Below are 22,072 nucleotides of genomic sequence, written 5' to 3'. Positions count from 1 at the left end.
AAAGGCAAAATGCACATCCTGTAAAAGCTGTCCACAAGAGATGGGATGCCTGTGGATTGAATGTGTGACAAATGACTACGAAGTTGTGTGGCAAAGGCTCCATTCAGCACATGCTGCAGGGCTGACGGTTGGCTTCTGGCCCTAGTGCCTAATACAGCAAGCAGATCTCGATAGCCTCTAGGATGGAAGATGTACCTTACACCCCTAGCACATTGGCTTTATTTAAGGCTGCTTGATGTCTTWGGCAGGCTTCTTCATGCTTACTACACTGTTTTACATTTTCAGACTATTTGCCTCCAAGCACGTAGTTTTTAATTTAAAGATAAAACAAAAAAAGTTATTTCCCCCTACACCACAGCTACAGGATAAAGGTTCAAATTCACATACTTTTCATTCTCTTATTCTGATGCATTTATGCTAACATGTGTAGGAACCAAAAGGTCCTTGTGGATGATGTGGAAGAGCTCACATGCCACAGGTTCCCCTCCTTCCTCACATACCTCACAGAAAATTTCTAGGTAATAGCCAGGGGAACAGATAAACCACCTGCTTCTTTGGAGCACAAAAATGCAACATGGTCTAGTACTAAACCTGAGGAGCTGGCTTAGCATCTAAAGCCCTGTGCTGCTCTGCCCCGCTCAGTCTCGGAAGCAGAGCTCTGCATAGTGACGGCTCCCAGGTGGGACCTTTTAACTGCTGGGGCTTAATGAACATTATGTGAAAAGACCTTTTAAAGAAGGCTGCTTAGTTWGGGTTTATGCCTGGTTTGAACAACCCGAGGGTAGTCTACTTTTGTTGTTGCCTTCTTAAAAGATCACTTGTGGATGCACAGTGACTGCTCATTCCAAAGCCTAACCATCCTTCAGAGAAGTCCTCATACAAAGGCATTTGTAAGTTTGTCAGTCTCTTCTAAGCTAGAAGTGAAAGAGGGGAAATTCTCCCCCTTTACTGTTTTAACAGGCATGACAGGACTGCATGCGTTGACCTCAAATACGCGAACTAAATGGCTAAATCGGTAAGCCTGGAGATTTGTAGGATGAGCGCTAAAGTACCATAAAAAAAAAAAAAAAAAAAAAAAAAAAAAAAAAAAAAAAAAAAAAAAAACCTAAAAAACTTTGGAAAGATACCTCAACTGGACATGTAGATCAACAGGCAAACGAGTAAAAACGTTTGAAAAATCTGTGACCTACCACAGATAATGGGGCAAAGATGTACCTGAAAATCGTTTTTCAATAGCTCTTGGTGGCTGCCAAGCACAAAATACTAAGAAACCAATTTTCGCGATCTCATCTACCCTGAGCAATAAACCACCCACCCTTAATTTAACAGGAGTCACCAGTCAGCTCCTGAGGCATAAACAGGCAGCTGAAGCAGCGCGCGTAGGCTGACTTCAGTGCTGGATGCCGAGCAGCGTTTGGCACAGGTGGAGGGGTTTTCATCACAGCCCCAAATTAACTCCGGTGAAGTTGCTCCTCGCCTGCCAGCGCCGGAGGAGCCAACCTCCGTGCGGGAGCAGGGAGCAGCGCCCAGCGTGCCGCCCTGCACCCTCCCCTGCCGGCGCCGAACAAAGGCGGCAGCGGCGGGTCCCTTTGTGCGGGCGGGCCGGGGAAGGGGCGAGCCCAGTGCCCGCCCCGTGCTCCCCTCCCCGCCCCGCTGGCCCGGCTCGGCTCGGCCCGGCTCGGCTCGGCTCGGCACGGCAGCGCGTCGGGAGGAAGCGCCGGTTGCGCGGCGGGCGGGCGGCAGGCAGGCAGCGGCCCGGGCCCTCCCCCGGCCCCGTCTCCGCCCCTCCACCGCCGATCCTCCGCCCCCTCCGCCTTCTCCTCGCGGCGGCGGCGGCTTTCTCGGCCCCGGCTCCTCGCTGCCCTCCGCGGCTCCGCCTCGCWCCTCTGCGGGAGCTCCCGCGCCGCGCTGGCCAGGACGGTAAGGGGCAAGATGGGGTGCCGGCCCGGGGCCGAACGCGGCGCCGTCCCGCGGCTTCCCCGCTGCTGGGGCGGCCCTGGGGAGCGGGGGCGGGCGGGACCCCCACCACCGGCCCAGCGGGCGGCTGGCGATCGGGCTGCAGCGGGGCTGGGGCGCCGCGCTGCCCCGGGGACGGGCGCGGGGCTCGGTCCCCCGGGTGCTGCGGCAGGAGCCGCCCAGCCCTGCCCAGCCCAGCCCAGCACGCCGCCGGGGGTCGGCGGGCGGGCGGACACGGAGCGCAGCCCCGCGGGGTGGGTGCCCCGGGTGGTGCCCCACCGGCCGAACCGGCCTCGTCCCCCGGCCCCGGGCGGCGGCTCCGACCCCCAGCCCGCGAGCGCGTTCGCGGCGGAGCGGGCAGGGCGGTTTGGCTCCTCTGAAATGCCTCGCTAATGGCAGGGGAAAACATATGGCCCAGGAGAAAGCCGCTGGGAGCGATCGCTGTCGGACTCCTCCGAGTTATTGCCCCGGGTCGGTGCGAAGTGAGAASTTCCTCCCGGGATGCCCTTTCGGGGGGATGCGGGGCTGAGCACATGGCTGCCTCCCCGGGGTCTGTCACAGCACCGCCTGCCAAGGGGCCTGCCGGCGCCTGCTCTCCTTTCGGAGTGCTAATCTGACCTCAAGAAAACTTTARCTGGGCGAGGGAAGGAGGCTGATCCAAAAGGTAATTTACTTAAATGCATTGGGTTGTTTCCCTCCTCGTCCTCATTCCCTCGCTCAGACAAGGCATCTGTTGAAAGGAGGGAAAGCAATGGGATTAGTTGTGTGTAAGGGTCCAATATGTGTGGTAGCTCMTGGTGCAGAGAAGGTTAAAACTTGMAAAGACCTGGCACCGGMAAATTTATATCTCCAAAGAATTGTAGTGTTAACTTTYTAAGCTTGAATTTTATGGTTCTTTGCGTGTTGATCCTTCCTCGTGTTTAAAGTCTCTAGATACCCMCATATTTAAGGATGAAACATCTCCTTTGTGCTTACGATGACAGTGCTATTGCATTTTGTAAACATTAGGACAACTTTTATCTTTAATGTAGACCTTTTTATCCTCAGCAGTAAATACTTGTACTGTTGTACTGTTTGTAAATCTGCTGCTGATTTGTTGGTGGCTTTGCAAAGGTCACTTCAGTTCATCCAATACAGGCATATTTGTAAAATGCCTGTATTGATTTAATGTGGTACTGGGTCAGACTTGGCATTTATAAATTATTTCACATTTGTACTTGTGTGCTGTAAGAGCCATGCTTTTTAAAGCTACTGCTTCTTAGTTGTTCCTTGAAGCCTGCTGGCAGATCTTGGTGTGTGGTATACAGGAGGTGTGCAGCTTGGTGTGCATCTGATGTTAAGCGTCCTACTTACTTAAAAATGTTGAGAGCTCTAAAAGGGTCAGTGTAATCCATACCACACGTGCGCTCAACTGACCTAGAATTAACAGGATAAAACACTTTTAAGCACTTCTGGAGTGAAAGGTAGGATGCTCTTTCTTTGTGTGTGGCTAACAATGAATTGCTTTTTCAAAGTGTCCGGTGCCATGCTCCCCAGTTTGGATGGCAGCAGAACACCCACCCCGCTGCTGGAAAGGCTTGGCTTAAACTGGTGAGAGTGGTCATGAGATGGGAAGGCACTRTGGGGAGATGAACATGGCTTAAACTGGTGAGAGTGGTCATGAGATGGGAAGGCACTATGGGAGATGAACATGATGGTGTTGGTGGCCAAGGAAGGTGGCTGCAGAGACCACCATCAATCCTTCAGGGGTGGTGGGCATCCCGTGCCATGGTGTGGGGCTGTTGGAGCTGCCAGAGCTGTGTGCCCTTTCAGGGCCCCGTTTCATGTGGGTTAGTAACTTAGCATGTCAGTTGATATTTCATGCTGCGGTACTGAGTTTCCCCTCTGGGTTTCAGAGGCAGCAGGCAGGTGCCTGTGCACTGCCGTGTAGGTGCAGGCATACCAGGAATGTGGTGGTGAGTGTGATTTACTGCCTGATGGGACTGATAACCTGTGCCAGCAAGTTCACTCTGCTGCACTGAAGGCCTGGACTGCCTTCATGCCAGTCTGTCCACGTTAGGCAAATTGTAACACAAGCTAGAGTTAGAGAAAAACCGTGTTTTCCAGATTCACGTGGAGATCATTTACTGTCASTTTGTTAGAGAGGCTCTTTCTGTGTTGTGTTGTAGTGCTTGGCCACTAGCACCCTCCTTCTCTGCCCCCTTAGGCTTGTGGTGGGCATGCTGAAGATCTAGTTGTTGCTGCACTTAAAATAGGTGCAGTCTTCCACTGGATGGGAGATGGTTTTCCGTTAAAGATTCATGCTTATGCTCCAAAATCTGGAGGGCTAATATTGATTTACTGAGGCAAAACKGAGTCAAATTATAGGAAGCAGCTTTGCAAGCATGTTTTGATTGCTTGGAGCTACAGAGCACATTTTGGATAGTGYGCTGATGGGTAAAGGGAAGGTGTTTCTCAGATGTGCTTTTGTAAGTATGTTTCCCAGGGCTGACTATTTAAGTTGGAAGTCAATGCATTATCATAGGGTAGATTTTGGCCATTAATTGTAGTGGAAGGCAGAGTAAATGAAGGCTTGTTTTTACAGCCTGCCCAGAACTAGAGGGTGTATCTTTAAATTCTGGGAACATCTCTGGTTTTTCACTGGCTGACAATGTGTCTCATTTTCTGCTGCTAGATTACGGCTCCATTCCATAAGGCCTTAAGCACATGATCAGCCACAAGTTAATAATTTGGAATTAAACTGAAAGATGTCAACTACAAAGTGTTTTTTCTTTCAGGGAAGCTTTATTTTAGTCGGGCAAGTTCTGAGAAGTTAGAAGAACTAGTTTGAGTTGTCCAAGGAGTTAAAAGACCTGTAGGAGCTGGAGGTTTAAATTAAAAAAAAAAAAAAAAAAAAAGGAAAAAGAAAGAAAATAAAGGAAAGAAAAAAATATGCTCTATCAATATCTGTGTCATCTGTCTGTTCTATATGCCCACTCCATTTTGCAAAAAAAAAAAAAAAAAAAAAAAAAGTCTTGGACTGTCTTATGTGGAAGGTACAATAGCTGCTTGGAAACTGCATTTTAAGGAGGAGGAAAAGCTTGCCAAGTGGAGCTGTGGACCTTGCTGTGAGAATAAGATACTGCAAGTTACCAGAAAACCTAAAAGGAATGAAGCAAAGGAGGGGATTGATTGTTGGAGAGCAGAAACTGCAGGGATAGCATGTAAATTGCCAAAAGCTAGAGGATGAAGAAATTTAAGATGAAGAGAGGGAAAAAATAAAAAAAGCAGGAGAAGAGAATTTGGCTATGAGGTGAGGGCCAGGCTGTATGAAAAATGCTTGATGCCTCTAAGATTAGCAGTTCGTGTTTTAGTTGTTTAGATACAGATGAAGATTCGAATGTGGGAGAAAGATAGGGTGCCAAACGGAAATGACTAGAATAAATGTCTTATGTCTGCTCCCAGCCAAACTAAGTCTAAGGGTCTCTGCTTTTGGCCTCTGAAAGAGTTGGTGCAGGGCCCAGAAGCCAGCTTAAAAAAAATAGAATTGGGTGTTATCTATTGGGCTGAGTGTAGCAGTTATGATAGCAATACAGGAAAAGAAATATAGTTCCATTTATTTTAAAAGGAGAATGAAATCTTCACACCTTTTACTCTGGTCACAATAAAATTCAAGGATTTAGAACCAATTTGGAATGGAAAAAGTAATTAAGTATAAAAGGATAAGTGGAAAACAGGATAAAATGCATCATGTATTTGCCACAATTAGGTCATGGAAGACTAAAGTCATATTATTACTGGTTAAATACTGAATGTCCTAGACAAAAGGAACAGAAGTCTTCAGTTCAGCATATATACACCAGAAATAACTACACTGGAAGTATGGGGCTTAGCTGAAGAATGGTGAGGTGTCTCCTGAAGCAGAAATTGTGAGTTTGCCTGTATGAATAAAGGAATTATTCATGCCCTGCATCAGTATTGGTGGAGGGCTGGTCTCTTTACTTCACTGTACTGGCTGAAATAAYTGTGTGAAAAGGATGATTGCTGATGAGGCAAAGTTAGGAAACMCAGTCAGCACTGAGGTGGGGTTGGATTATTGCACAGGAAGAATTGAATGTCTGTGATGACTGAAACAATAGGAATGACAGGAAGTTAAATAGCTCTAAAAATGAAGTTATCTACTGAGTGATTATTAACAACACATGTGCTATCAACTGGCAAGTTATCCCTTAAAACCTGCTTGGAGGAAAAGGCCTGACCACCATAGTCAAACAGGGATGACTCTTATTTGATACTGACCATGAAATGGGAGCAGATGTGATTGTCGGGAAGAGCTCTTCAGTGAAGATAGACAAGTTATGAGGCAGGGCATTAGGGAGACTTCGTGTCAAATACTGTACATAGTTCTGGGCACTTATGTACAGAAAATACTAAATCCTAGTGGAACATGTGGATGGAAATCCAGGCTGCAAAGATCATGTAGTGTGAACAATCTGGAGAGAGATGAGAGACCAAAACTTAAAACTACTCTGTCTTTTGTGTCTTAGTAATGGCCGAGATGGGAGATAGCAGCTGCTTAGAAATTCCCTGGGGCAAATTCTTGGAGCAGAGGAAGGGTTATAAACGGAAGATTTGTCTGTGATTTTGGATTAAAAACTTGATGTACAGAAGGATAAACTGATGAATGAATACAAGAATAATGTACATGGGGARTTCAAAAGGAGTTTCCTTACTGTCAGACTTTGGATGCCCTCCTAGMTGTACGTCTCCTGAGTCCCAGCTAAGTATTGAAGTTTACATGTGACTGTGCAGGAATTGAGCAGTTCRTGTAACAAACTGACATATTTTATGCTTTGGTGTTCACAGTTAATCAACAGAAATAGAAGTCACTTTAGTAGAGGAGATGAGATGAGCAGAAGCACTTACTTTTGGGGAGTGTGTATTGTCTAGCCCTGAGATGGTGAATGGAATTTATAGCAAGTAAAAAACACTCATCTATGACATTAGTAGCTATTTTGTTCTCTTTTTAGTGCATAATGGAGTGGAATCAAGCTTAACTCATAAAATATTAAAGATAACCACAAATTAATAAGTGTGGGACAGAATATGCGTAAATTGACATGCAGTCTGGAGGTCAGGCTGGCTGACTTGGACCCATAAATAAATAAAAGGGTTATGCTGTCCTGTAGGGTGAGTGCCCATATTTATCCTCTGCCTGATTTCATGCTCTCTGATCTTAGGAGTGTTTCATGGCACTGGCTGCATCCTGATGTTGGGGACAGTGCTCTGGGGGACTTGGGCAGTGCCTTGTGCAGAAGATGGGGTGCGGGGCTGTTGAAGATCCCTGGTGGGGACTCTCAGCTGGGGGRATGTGTGCTTCTCTGTGGATTCATTTTTCAATACCTGACCAGGTGCTGGTGCTGAGCTATGAAAAGGAATGGAGGTGTGAGCTGTGCCAGTTGAGACACACTTTCTCTAGTGACAGTGTTGTAGAGTTGATGGGTACACAGTGAAGAGACATGTACCCCACTGAAAGTGTAAAAATGGCATACGTGGTTTGAGGGCTATGCYGTGTTGATTTAGTTTGGTCTTTGCTGTAGCATCAAAGTCTATGTTTATAAGCTCTCTTTTAGCTGGTCTTTGTATGTCTGGTGAAACTTCTGGAAGTTTACAGATGACTTCAAAAACAAAAAAGAAAATGTCACCTGTATGAATGCATTTTGAGAAGAACCACTGAAAAAATAAGGTGCTTTGAGTGTGTTTGTACATCAAAGCAAGATCAACGTCTTGATATTGCTTTACATCTATTTGTTTTGAATTTATAAGGCAGGTGTCTTACTTCCTTGGAAATAATCCAGCTGCAAACTCCTTTCCAGCATAGTTTATAAAAAATCTGAAATACAGAATTTTAGGTGTTTGTTTTAAATGCCTGTGTGCTCTTTTCTTAAAAGAGGAGTTGTGTAATAAGCACAATGTGTCAGCATGCCCCAGAGGAAGTAATTGTGAGAAGATTGTGTTGAGCCATCAGAAGAATGATTTAACCATCCCAGGGAAAATTGAATTTATTGTCCTGATAGCTATTAGCATGCATTATTAGACTATTTGCTTACTTGATTTTTCATTTACTCCTATTGCTCTGTTACAYTAAGTGTTGGGTGTATTGTTAAAAAAGATGAGACTAGAGCTATGCTGGGCTCTATAGCATCTTTCACTTGACAGCCTTCAAATATTAATGGATGAGGTGGAAGTTACTTCATACTTACAAGGRAAAGATTCAACCTCAATTCAAACAGTCTTCAGTAAATCAAAGAGCAGAGCCCTTGTCTCCTGATGCTTTGCTGTGTTCTCTAAAAACAAAATCACTCAAATAATTTCCTGTTACAATTTGAGGTCTTTGGAAAAAAATTAAGAAATAGGAGGAAATGTTTTAAGACTTTATTGGGAAGATAACAGCAGAGTCCAGTATTCTCTGAGTTGTCTTCTTCATCTAGTGCCTCTCCGCAATATTAGGCAAATCTGTTTTAAGTAACTGCCTGAATTCATGAATGSACCCAGGCTTTTGAATTTTTAGTGACCTTTGCCTGTTGTCTCTCTCTGTTTGACAAGTTAATCTGTRCATGCTACTACTTGGGAGGTCAGGCAGCCACAAGAAGGGAGTTTCTCATGTATRTATGTGCATGTATAGATAGATGCAGTTTAAATTGGGATGGAGGAGAATAATTTACGTAATGCTTAGGTAGAAGACTTTTGAGATGATGATGCTAATTGGTAATGTGCATTTTATTTGTATTTTATTTTGTAAATATAAAACTAAATGATACTGTGGTATGTTTGTCAATTTGTTGTCTTCCTGTCTAACTCCAGTGGGTTTAGACTATTTTTAAAACCTTAYTTAAGAACCTCTTGTCACTTCTCATGCAGCCACATACTTCAAGATTATATTTTGAATAATTCAAATTTATTACTAACATTTTTTAATTGCTCATGTAAGTACAAGTAAGTAACATGATGCATTCCATATGCATGTTGTATTTAATTTGTAAGATTCTTATTATCTGTGTTGTTTTGCCTTTCTGAACTGCARTATTACTGAATTTTATTACTGTTAGTTGTCCCAGTGTGTTGAATGATAATTGCTGTGAGTGTCAATCCTGAATGATTTTAAATGGTAGGCAGTGTGAATGGACCTTCATGGCTTGCTTTTATTCCATTTGGATAAATGTTATTTTGTCACTGAGGATCACTTATGATCATCTCTCTACATAATAAAACTTGATTCAATAGGTAGGGACTTACTTATAAATCAGTTAATTCTATTAATTAGTATCTGCTAATCAGAAACTAGAATTGCATTTCTATAATGTGTGATTTCCAAAATGTTTGTACAAATGCTTGGGGGATATTTACAGATGTCAAGGTCTGCTTACTCAGATTTCSTGCAAGGCTTCCATACATGCTTTGCTGAAGGATTTTAGGTGTTCTAGTTAATTTTGTCCTTTTTTATTGTTGCTGTCCTGTCTCCATCTTGCACTGTTATCTGTGCAAGTTTGTGGTTTACTACTTGTGTAATGCTGGGTCATATTTCGTGCAAATGAAATGATGCTTATTAGGCTGAGCTTCAGAACTTCTAGCTGAAGTGAATCCTTCAAATCTTTGTGTATTTAAAACCGGAGATTTCAGTTTTTTCCCCTTGTCCCCCTTTCTTTCTGTTTGATATACTGTGAGGAAAAGGAGACACTGACGCTAATGAAGCACAGCATATAGGAGTGCATAATGTTATCTCTTTAGTTTGGAGAAAAATGTTGTTTTACTGTTGTCATTTGAGGTGTTCACTTGTGACTAAAATAAAATTGTTTATTTAGAAAAAGAATCTTGATTTGTTTTCTGATGGCCTGTTTATTATAGCAAGGTTGTACTATCATACAGATTTCTTTTAGGACTGAGAACTCTTTTTCTTTTTTCCCCCCTTTTAATTGAAAGATGATCARTGTCATTTCTCTCTTCCTTCCCTCTCAATCCCCTTTAAACTAAAACAAAACCTTCAGTCCTTAAACAGAAGTGTCTTTGTTTTTACATTTGTTTTATGAAATTGCTTGAACCCTTTGGGAAAAGCTTTCCTCTCACAGGAAGAGAGGAGAAAAAACCCCCCACCCTTCTAAAGCCAAAAACAGCAAGCTAGCTACCAGACATTACTTTGTTTTGTTATCTGAATGGTAGCAGATTGCATAAAAAAGCAATTTCTCAACTTAATGAATGAAAAGTGCAATTGCAGAAATGCACACAAATAGACATACGKTTCTCACTCAGCAAATGTAAAATTAATAGTATTCTGGGCAATAATTTGCTCCACAGCTTTCTTGGAGCTGCTTTGGACAGTTGCTATTGRGAGTGAAATTTTAAATGGGATATTTTGCCGTTCTGTGAGGTGAGACAATCAACTGCTCTTTGGTTTGTCTGATTTTATTTTATTTTTTGATCCCATTAGTTCCTAAAAGTYTCTTGGTTCTACATCTTTGTGCTGTTCTGATGCTGTGGCCCCAGTTGTGAAGTCATCCATCCTGGCGTACTAGGCAGATATGTGAATCACCCTCTCCTGACCTAGGAACCTGGAAACTGACAGCAGACATGAGTTAAATGAGAGGTTGGACCAGAAAGTCAAAAAATTATGTGAAATAGCACCGTGCTAGTTTGTGTACATGGGCTTCATCCAGAATATGTGCTARAGAACAGAAGTGCTGATGAAATCAAACAAGATTATTGCAGCAGACTTTCTCCCAAATGTAATAAAAATGCAAAATCGAGTTAGTGGCCTACTATTCTTGATCACCTGTATTATTATGCAAGCTGGAGGGATCAAGGAKGAAGGAAAATTTTCAGAGTAAGTGCTGAATGTGAATGAAAAAATAAGGAGGYCTCCCTTAACACCAGGAGGTAAGGGCTAATTTCCTTAAGAGTAAGAAATCAGATGCTGGACTAAAAGAATTGATACAGGACTATCCGAGAGGACTCTTTATGAGCATTATGTGGAGTGTGGTGGCCTCCCTGGGATCCAGTGGCACCTCACATTTTGAGCAGCTCTTGAATTTTGCTTAACATTCTCTGTGTTGGTGTCTTGCATTGCTACTGTCCCCAAAGCCCGTTCTGTGCCAACTTTGTACCTCATGCTGTGCCTCCGTGTGGGTCCAGCCTGTGCAGTCGTGGTGATCTGGGTGCTGTGCAGCCATCAAACAGCTGTGTCCTCATCACTGGCTTGTCCATAGTGCCAYGGTGGAACCTGCATGTCATTTCCTGGGCTTACTTTTTGTATCCTAACCTTGCAGTTGCATCTGCTTGTTCTTCCAGTGCCTGGGAAGAGAACTGTGTACTTTGCAGTGCCTTCTGGAGAAGCATCCATATTGCCCATAAACAGGCATGTGCAGAGATGATTATATGGATGTTCACCTTTTATTTGAAACACTTTTAAGTGCTCTTCATGAAGACTAGACCAGAGAATTATAGGCTTTGGGGAGATAGAAGCTGARTTAACTTGTGCTTTGCTGGCTAAGCTGCATTAATGTTTTCATTACTTGGCCTAAAATGCAGTACGCAAAAGCTGTAGGGAGAGGCCCTGTCCCCGAGCTATGCTGAGTTTAATAAAATACAGGATTTCTCCTAAACTTTCATTATCCAAGAACCTCTATGAAGGTATCAAATGATGCTGTTTGGATTGCTGCAATCAACTAATTTGATTTCCATATCACTTTTGGATGACTGTTCCTGAAAAGATTTTTTTATGAGGTGGCTTGCCCCAATTTGAAATCAGATACTCACACTCCACCTCCTACGTGTATTTTACTGGATTGTGTGGGCTGTGTTTCTGAGCCAAAGTAGAGAGGAATATTTGCCTCCTGTGTTGTCATTGTGGTCAAGGCTAATGAAATGCTGCCAGTGACAGTAGGCTTGCCTTACTGCTGACTAGCAGGATGRCATTATATATTTTGTTCAGAGAGGATCTGCAGAGATGCTGAGTAGAGGAGCTGCCCACTCTACAGATCCATGTTCACTCTTGCAGATTGCTGTGGGCTCAGAATATGTTCTCCAAAAACAGTGCCCTGTAGGTGTTGCAGCTGAGATGGAAGATGGTGGAGACTGGAAGGACACAGACTGTGTGTCCCGAAAAGCCCTTGCACTGGGCATGGTTCATATTGCAGCTCTGCAGGCCAGTGCCTGTCACCTGTTGCTGCAGGTTCAAGCCTGAAGGAATTGCAGTGTGAGTTGGACGTGAAGGCGAGGAGGCAGCTTGTATTATGGTAGTTGTGATACAGATACTAATGCAAAGCTGCCTGCTGTGAGGTTCCAGTCTTTCTCCTACGTCTTTCCCATGCCTAGAACTTCCACTAATTTAAAGCTGAACTTCTAATGAGAAGCAAAACCTGTTCCTTAATCAGTGCGATTTGCTTTCATGGAATACTTCATTCAACTGAGTGCAAATTTTGAAAGCCATTTTATATTTGAAAATTACGTTAGCTGTTCTTGCCGTTGAAGCAGACTGAAGGGTGCCGACAATACYCATGAAGTCCTGCTTCAATGAAGTGTAATTTGGTACCATAATATACTGAGCTGAAAGAAGCAATAAAACAGTTCTCCACATAGTCCTTTTTGCATTACAGTTCTGGAGTTGCAACAGTGGATTTCCCATGGTTTCCTTAATACTTTTCTCTTCTTAGTAGGCAATATAKAGAATACCAAACTCCTAAAATTCACTTTGTATTATTGGAATAACTCATATGTTGGAGTGGAGATAATAGCCTCTTGTTCCTCTGTAGAACAGTCACATGGGCGCAGGTTTGGTGGTTTTTTTTTTTTTTTTNTTTTTTTTTTTTTTTTTTTTTGTCTCTTTCCTTGTTTGAAGTTGTTTTGCAGAGTTACACAGAGATGCAGAGATTTTCCTAGATTGGGATTTTTCTCAAGTCAGTGTCAGAACTCACTCTTTCACAGTTGCAAAGATTGTGGTCTCTGACAACAAGATATACCTCACTTCATTTTTGTTTATCTTGTTCACCAAGTTGAATGGCTCTTATAGTTTTTATCCGTGTTCAATTAGCTCATTGGAATGACAATCAAAGTGTAAATGAGAGTGTCAGAAACTCTATGTTCAGTGCCTTGTAAACTTCTAGTGAAGGTTCTCCAAGGGTAAGGAAAAGGCAGAGATTGGATATGGAGGAGGGAATTACAGTGCTAGAGTATGCCTGGGTTAATTGTGGCTGCTGTGCTTTGTGCCTCTGAAGGCTCCTGAAGGGAGTGTGCCATAGGGTTGTTGTCCACTGGTTCTTTTTTCTAATACCATGATGTCTCTGATCACAACTTCACAGACTTTGACAGCTTAAAGTACRGGAGAACTTCTTTTCCTTGATGAGAAATTACAGACCATACCTGCTTATATGTTCTCAATTACATGATGATTTTTGTTTTCACCAATTCTTGGGAAGGGATATGCTCTTCATGAAAAGAAGGATATTCTACATGGAAACTATATACAAAGTTTTCAGATGATTTCAAGACAGATCTGAATTATTTTGATATATATATTTGGTCTTCATCCTGAATACGTACACAATGTAAAGTGAAATAAAATTAAGTGTCTGGTTTATTATGTTGTCTACTCATAATACATCTAACTATTCACAAGGGAAAATTTTCTTGGGAAAAAGATTCAAATGAAGCACCGCCTTACTGTCTCTGTTGTTATTTTTGTATTGTCTTAAATTTTTTTAGTTACTTTTTTACTTCTTACAGTCCATAGGATGTGTATTTGAGCTAACCATTAGTGCTTCATTTTTGATGTTTGTAGTACTTTTACCTGTATGCTAATGTATGTAGATGAGCAGGTCAGGACTTGACCTATATAATACAAGTGCCTTAATTTACTCCTCTGTACATTCCAGGGTGTGGRTATTTAAATAAAAAGAGAAGAGAAAAGATGAGCTGGTGGCTGGTATTCCAGTAATCCAGTAATTCTAGCTGGAGACTGATACTTGTGATAGGAGGGCAGTTACCAAAGTAGCCACTATCTGATGCCCTTTTTTCCCATTCCTGCTGTGAAGGCAGCTCATGGAGACACATCTGCAGCGAGGCAGAGGCCAAGTATGTGTTTGAATGGAGTGTTCCCTCGGTCCTCTGTTCCACCTTGAGGGCAGGATGCAAGTGTTGGGCCTGTCCTGGCAGCAGGGTGCTCCTTGCAGCTGAACTTCCCAATGATCCTGGGGGAGAGGCAGCCCCTTGATAGCACAGAGCCTSCCTGCTGTGCCCACAGTTCAGGCTTCCTGCAGGAGCCCACAGGACATGGCCTGGCCTGCCTCTCTTCTGGATTAGGGCATGGTTGGCCTCTGGAGTGGACTTTAGGATCTACTGATCCATCCCTCCTGCATCCTTTGGTGTCTCTCACCTCTGGTTCTGTGACGAGCACTTGAGAGGAGAAACACAGATGACTCCATGGGCTGCTGTGCCAGGAGTTCAGCTGTGCAGAGCACTGGTGGGTCACARTTGAGGTTTTGCATCTTAAATAGAGAGAAATAACAATTCCTTCACATAAAATAGTATGAGAACATACAAAACAGCATTTCCAGGAAAGCATGCATGAGATGGGGGAAAAGGAGTTGATCTGGTTTCTGATTTGTGTGATTAACTGTAGGATCTGCAACATTCCTCAACAGTTGAGAAACATGTGGATGTCTGCAGGTAATCTTGAGTCATCTTGGGGATAGAAGACTGAGTCCTCCTCTCTATCCCTTGATATTCTTTCTGTAACATGATGGTGTCCACATGTGTCCATGCACAAATAATATTAAAAGTCCTRAATGTTTCTGTAGGGACCTGATCTAATCTTCTGGATGAGCTTTCCTTTTCTGCAGCTGGTTTGGACTGAATCTGGGGAAATGGTTACAGTACATGGTCTGCATCCAAAGGAGAAGCGTTGCTCCTCTGAGGACTATCAGCTATGGTAGGAACACAGTCCTTAACTGAAGGGCTGGGCTCAAACTCTGCCCTACCCTGCCCTGTGYTTTGAGAGGTTGTCCATGAGTTCTTAGCTACAGCATTGCTCCCCCACATCTTCTGACAGGCACTGAACAGACTGGTGACCAGGCAGCATAAGGTGGGCACCCAGTGAAATGTATTCCCCAGGCTCAAATGCTCTTTTATCTTRCTGTCAAGCGTCTGAGTTGGATTATCTGGAAATAGTTACTTTGTTGTAGAAGTTCTTGCTGGTGGTATTAGATAGCTTGGCAGCATCTATGAGAAAACAGTTATATGGGGAAGAGGTTATTTTGAGATTTTTGTCTTGACTGGAAAAGTACCAAAAGCTGGGAAGTGCAAAATACATGGGTTTTTTTTTTTCCCCTGAAATTTCACACCACTTTTTCAAAATAAATTCTTCTGCCTTTAAGTGGGTGAGTCCTTGCTCAAAAGTAGTGATTCCCAAATGTTCATATTTGAGCCAAGAATAAAATCTCTTTTTATGCAATCTCTTCAGAGCCTGCCTTTGAGAAAGAAAGAAAGAATTTAGTCTTCTTTTAGAGGCTTTATTTTCTTTATAGTACATAATGAGTCTGCTTTTCAAAGGAAAAACTGAGAATTGCAGTGAAGAGGCTCTGTTGTATCTTGGCTTGATTTTATGCAGGATAAAGCTGTTTAGTATTTAATACAGTAAACTGTTTAAAAGGATAAGTTATATAATTACCATGAACTTTTAAATAACCATTAGTATTAGCATTTCATTGTCAGTCAAGKCTGTGGCTTTGTAAGCAGGAAAATGGTTGCAGATACAGTCAGAGCTTTTAAAGATTTTTTTTTCCCTTTCTTTTTGTTTATCCTTATTTGCATGTCTTAATTATGTAAACATCTTCAGTTGGAAGCTGAAATGCTATTTTATTTCTCCAAGTATCTCTCAGTATCAGCTCAGTGAGTTCCAGTTTTTAGGAGCTTTTTTAACTTGCCTGTCACAGTTTCTTCATAGTCAGATATGGCAGCTGATGTCTTGACTGGTTTAAAATAATAATGAATGCCATAAAATTCTTTGTTTACTTAGTGATGTGATCCTGTAGCTTGATTTCAAATCAAGCAACCCTATGGTGTATGGAAGTAAGTAAGTTGTCCCTTGGTCTGTGATCCCTGTTGCTGGACTGCAGCCTTCAGGCCATAGAAGAACTTGGTGATGGAATATGAAGTGGTATGAAACCACTGCAAATGGCAATCAGCTTGTCATACATGCTTGAGGGGAAGGGTCAGAAGGTAGCCTGCAAGAATTTCCACTTCACAGTGTTCAATTGCGGTTTTATTGTCAGTATTTGGCTACCAATGGGGTGGGGTAGGAGTTAAACCATAAACGGTTATAGCTCACGAAATTCAATTCTACTCCACTTCAAGAGGAGCAGCACCCAATGTAAGCAAAATGTCTCTTGTTCCTTTAGTGTTTAAACTTTTGTAACAAAACAACTTGGGACTAATACCAGTAGCTATTTGGTCTTGGAGGAAAATAGGGACTTCTCAAAGCTGCTGCACAGCAAAGTTGATTGGTCTCTGTGGCTCTCTGTGCTTTATGCTAAACTTACAATCACGGGATTTAGAAATCCCTCCCCATRCACTTTTTAGTCGTGACCGAATCTTTTCATGATAAAAAAATGGATCTGTGGACTTGTGAATGCTCATTTAGCTCCCAGGTGCACCAGAAGAGCTCCCAAATAGATACCTCGGAAATTCCTGATAAACCAAGCYCAGCTGGAAGTTTCCTGCTGCTATACCTAAAGTTGTAGTACAGAAGTATCAAAAAAGATTATGTGAGGTGAAAGGAGATGGTATTTAAAGATGAGCCTTGTTCTTTTACAAGTCATTTTTCAGCACCAGATAAATGATAATATTATTTAATTGTTAGGGGAATTCCATTGTGTTTGAAGAATTCCTCCTACATTCTTCAGTCTGTGAAGACCTTTACCAAGTGGGTAGACTTCATCAGTTAATCCTTTTTTACATAAAGGTAATGCAAAGTTCACAGAGTAGTGGTGTGGTATGACTGTCAACTTGAACTGTTCAGTCAGCAAGAAGGTTTTTGTTAATTTTTTTGGTCTTTTCTTGACCTTTCTGGGTACCATTCTGGCAAAATCACTGAGAATCTGATGTGTGTGGTTATTGTTTGTTTTTTGGAGAAGGCAGATACTCTACTTCCTAAGCCAAAGAGAAACTTTTGTCAGACAAACTTGATCTCTTTGTAAGTACTTTTAAATCCTGCCAGTGTATTGCAGGTGCATGCCCAGACCGCATGCTGCCTAGTGACCGCTACTTCTGTGAACAGAAGGATTAGAATAAAGTTTCAGCCTTAATCCTGGGTTTCCTGTGCTGATTCACTTTATAGTCTTATTCTTGTATAGTTGCCTGTGTGTTAAAAACCATGTTTTTATTTATACCTGCTCTCTCACCAGAAAAAAGTTCACAAACAGTGGTATTTTGGTTTTTATTGTTGATGAAATATGTAAAGATTTATGCCTTTTTCCCCCCTAGACTCTTCACAAGGTAGTAATTAGCCATGTGCTATGCAAATTCATGCAGAAAAATGAATTGGTTTTCTGTTAATTAAAATTAAATGGCAGCAATTTTATATTTAGGTTATTTTAAAGTACCTAAATTATTTTGCATTTGATGCCTTTTTTCAGTATGTGCCTCAGCCCCCACTTTGTTACTTTCAGACTCTATAGTAAATACATGTATGGTTTCTTGAGTACAGAATTATATGCTATAATTTTTTTAAAAAAAAAAAAAATAGGTGTTTTTCAGGCCTTAAACTGACCTGCAGAATTTTGTGAAATGTCAAAAAYAATTTGTTCACTTTTTTAGTGGTCTTTTTTAAATTTTTCTTATCACAGCAGTTTTGAATGTGGTGTGAAAAAATTGAACTGCATATAAAATTTAATATTGTCCAGGACAAGATCTTGCAACTACATTGTTCAGCAATATAATTGACAAGAAATTGGTAAAAGACTGTTTTCTCTTTATGCAGTTTCCTTAGTTTATCCTTGAAAGTTTTGTATTTAGGGAGCTATTTAAATCATCGTCATAATTAGTTAAATCTATACCAAGCCTACAAGCTGATTTAAGCAACATGAAAATTAGTTTCTTGGTGTTGTAACAGAGCTAGAATAAATATTTTTGAATTGTGTAGTAATGGCATGGGATATATTTTTGATTAAAGAAAATGTACTAGAAGCATGTGTTTGTGGTGTGTTAATTTTTTTTTTTTCTTTCAGGTTTTCATGTCTTAATTTCAGTTTCTTTACTAGTCTGTTGAAAAACTGGGCTTGGTGCCCTGGTGAATCCTCCGAGGGTTGTGTGAAAATCTAAAGTCAAAACTTCAGGGGCTTCAAAACCAGGAAGWCAATAGGATGTTTGGCATGGACTTGGAGTTAATTTACATTTGGATGCTGCAAAAGTATAAATTCGTGGTTAAATGTACAGAAAAATGTATGGAGGTAAATGAAGTTACAGGGTGGCTGGGGAAAATTTCAGATGTTGACAATTTCACTGATGTGTTTCTGTGAAATGATTGCCAATGTTCCCTCATTCTCGTTCACTCAAAAAGGTGCTTAAGTGAAAATTAAGCCTGTTGGGAGGAAGTGCTGATGAGCTCTTGTGTCCCATATGACGGAGTCATGAGCTTCCCCTCCCCCCATGGGGAGGGAAAGGAGGAAAGGGAATTCTTCCATCTCTGATCCATATATTTGTAATCTCCTACTGTTATTATTCAGAGGCCTAAAAATATATTGGATTCTGCTTCAGAAAGAAGATTGAATATGTTATTGCAGGAACAGTGGTTTAGGTAGTTTAGGCAAGAAAGCAGCTGTTGTATAAAAATGTCTGCATAAGCATAGTCTTCCTTTGAGACAAATAAATTTGTTTTCTATACAACTGAGTGCTGTTGGTTTGGTTTTTTTCAGTTCTTAATGGAAGCTCAGCAGTAAGCCTTGAGCACAGAATAAATTCTTTATCCTGTGTGATTTGTGTGCATTTGTCTTTTAAATCTGTTTAACAAAGTAGTGCAACAAATTTGGGATTAGCAACATGCTAGTTARCTTTGCTRGAGGARGCTGGGASAGAAAAATGGGGAAAATCATGTTTYTTTGCATTGGGTATGAGYTGACACAAAGATTAGCTGYATTGTGCATTTCTTTTCAAATGGTTCCTGACCTCATGGGTGCAAGGAAGTTGTGATTCAGCTGTAGCAGGATAAATTTGGCAAAGACAATGAGCACGGGTTTTGTGCTGATTCTTATATTGGCAGAAAGATATTCTCAGCTCATAGACTTTTGCCTCTCATAAATTTAAAAATGTTGATTTAGTGCCAAATGTCTTTTGTTATGTGTGCCCTTGTATTGTATTTTAGTGCTGTTTACTGTTCGTAGTGCTTTTATTTTTTCTCTGGATCTGTTCTGACATATATGATGTGGAGGGCTGTTAACAAAAGTAAATCAGGTGCTGCTCACAAAAGTTTCTGATACGTTTTGAAATAAACATTTTAAATGTCAGTAACATSAAATCTGGACCGTAAAATCCTACTTTTAATCTAAGCTTATTTGGTTAGGCTATGTTAAATCCACTCCTAAAAATACTCAAGCTTTTTTATCTTATTATTACTTTCATTYGAGATCAAATCTCTTTGAACTATGTAGACACGCACCTGTGCTCATTTTAATCCCTGTGTAGTTTTCATCAATTATCACAGCAGGCAAGAAGAAAATCAAATTGTAAAATGCTTTTGAAAACTAAATACATGCAACTTGGGGTTCAGGTTTCTGTTTTAATCAAACATCATCAGTATTCATGTTCTTAGACAAAGCTGGGTAAGGGAGAAGCACAAAAAGCCTTTTTTTGTTTTCGTTGTGAAATATCTGTTTTGAAGTGCACTGCTGTATGATGAGTGTAATATGTTTGTGTTTGTAGAGGAAGACTGTGTTGTGTGTCTATATGGGCTTTTTTTTAAAGCTGGAGAAAATCTAGGTCAAGAGATTTCATTCTTATTAATAACTTAAAGCTTTATTCCTCAAAAATTATCCTCCATGGCTAGAAAGCTTCCTCACTGGGGAAGTGCTGCTGCTCTCAAACATGCATGGAAGCATATTCCTTTCCATCAGGGTGTTAAGATATTCACCTTAGAATGATAGAGTCATTTAGGTTTGAAAAGACCTCAAGGGTCATTGAGTCCAACCATTAATCTAACACTGCCCTCTCGGGCACTGCTAAACCATGTCCCTGAGCGCCACATCACAGGTGTGGTGACTTCATCACTTCCTTGGGCAGCCTGTTCCAATGCTTGACAGCTCTCGGTGAAGAAATTTTTTTCTAATATCCAATCTAAACCTTCCTTCAMACAACTTGAGGCCATTTCCTCTTGTCCTGTCACTTGTTATAGAAGAGACTGACCCCCACCTGGCTACAACCTCCTCTCAGAGAGTTGTAGAGAGTAATAAGGTCTGTCTGCCCTGAGCCTCCTTTTCTTAAGTCTAAACAATCCCAGCTCCCTCAGCAGCTCCTCATAACCCTTGTTCTCCAGATTCTTTACCAGCTTTGTTGCCCTTCTCTGGATGTGCTCCAGCACCCCAATGTCTTTCTTCCCCTGTGTAATTTTGAACACAATCATAAAACCTCACGGGAGCATGTGTGTATTCTCAGTGTGGTACAAGCTTGGGGCTGGGGACCCTTGGCATTTTTCCTTTGCCTGTTCAGCCCCTTGCCATGGCCCCAGCCTCCTGACCCGTGTGTCACCACACTCTACCCAAAAGAGGCCTTGTGGTWTTGATATATTAAAATTTGGCCACAGGATTGAGTTTTACGCTTTCCTGAAACTATACGTCCGTGTTAGCAAAATTARCAAATATGGAAGCTTGCCAATTCTTGTTGTAGTTCATTGGGACTTACTAAAACATAAAACCTCTCATTTGACCTTGTCCAGCTTTCCTGTTCCTCTTCCTCAACAACTACTGCCCTGTGTGTTTGGCTACACAGCATCAGTGACTTGGCCTGGTATTATATATCTACACTGGAAACACTGGGAAGAGTGCTGCTAAATATGTAAACTGGAAGAATAGATAAAATCTTGGCTCTTACAGCTACAGTAATCTACTGCATTAGAGATTTAAGCAAACTTGGGGAAAATAGTTGTATGAAGCCTTTCATTTTATTTTAATCTTTTGTGTCACCCTAGAACTGAAAGCAAAGGTAGTTAAATTAGGATAATTAATCATGGAATAACTTACACAGGGGGATGTAGTGTATTTTCCATTAATTTGCAAATTATGTAAATCAAAGTAAGAGTCTTCTCATAAACATTCTGTTTGTAAGCTATGAACAAAATAAAAATAGGTTAATTTAGATACCCTCGCTGTTGGCATGTTGAAATTGTTTCTGGTGTAGTTCCTTCAAATGTTAGGGTTTAGAGCTTTAGTCTGTATTTCGATGCCTGGCACTGTATGAAAGAATGCAAACTCGATGGAGAAAAGGTAATTTTTAGTTAAAATGTTTGTGTTCAGGACTCCTGCATTGACCCTTTCCTTTTCTTCTGTTCCTGGCCGAGATCTTGTGAATGTGTTAGAGTTTGGAAAGCCTGTTTATGGGTGCTACAGGACCAGCAAAACTGAGTTTGTCTTGACAAAAGTCAAGAAATACATTTACTGCTTTTAGGGGAAGTCTTCTGATATGTGAAGTTGAAGGTCCTAACTTCCCAGAGGCAGATGTGCAGAAGCCTTAGACATTGTACTCAGCCCATGTGATTAATATAATTGCATCTTCATCATGAATAACTTCTGTAGCTGTGAAGCAGACTTTGAAGCAAGTCAGTTCACACCCACACAGAACTAAATTATAACATCCTGATTAAATTGCTATGCAGTGTAAATGTAAAGTATTGTCAATACAAAGAAAGCTTGTTCCCAACAGTTCTTCAAGTGTTGAAATTCACTTGAAATTTGCTGGATTAAAAAGTTAACTTGTGGAGTTAGGCTATTTGCATGTAAAATGAGCAAAGATTATCAAGATCATTAAAAACAAAAAAACACATGAAAGAATAATGTCAAATGTATTTTAGGAATACCTGTCAAATTCTGTTCACATCCTACGT

At 41.4% G+C, this 22,072-nt stretch overlaps 1 protein-coding gene across 3 annotated transcripts in view; it reads left to right on the top strand.

The window, feature by feature from the left end:
• Positions 1-1,785: 1,785 nt before the first annotated feature.
• Positions 1,786-22,072, top strand: part of FAM110B (family with sequence similarity 110 member B) — a 111,960-nt gene continuing 91,673 nt past the window's right edge. For 2 of the 3 annotated variants that reach the window (XM_057377203.1, XM_057377200.1), the window contains exon 1: positions 1,786-1,920. The gene's annotated coding sequence lies outside the window, so the exon portion shown is untranslated. Of the gene's footprint in view, positions 1,921-2,385; positions 2,621-22,072 lie in introns of those variants that run through there. The other variant, XM_057377201.1, reaches the window with a different exon arrangement.

Source organism: Malurus melanocephalus, unplaced genomic scaffold, assembly GCF_030028575.1.
Source record: "Malurus melanocephalus ecotype Western Australia unplaced genomic scaffold, MMel_1.1 scaffold_306, whole genome shotgun sequence".
NCBI classification, from domain to species: domain Eukaryota; kingdom Metazoa; phylum Chordata; class Aves; order Passeriformes; family Maluridae; genus Malurus; species Malurus melanocephalus.
The sequence above is the reverse complement of the archived record's forward strand: the minus strand, read 5'-3'. Positions and strand labels throughout refer to the sequence as shown.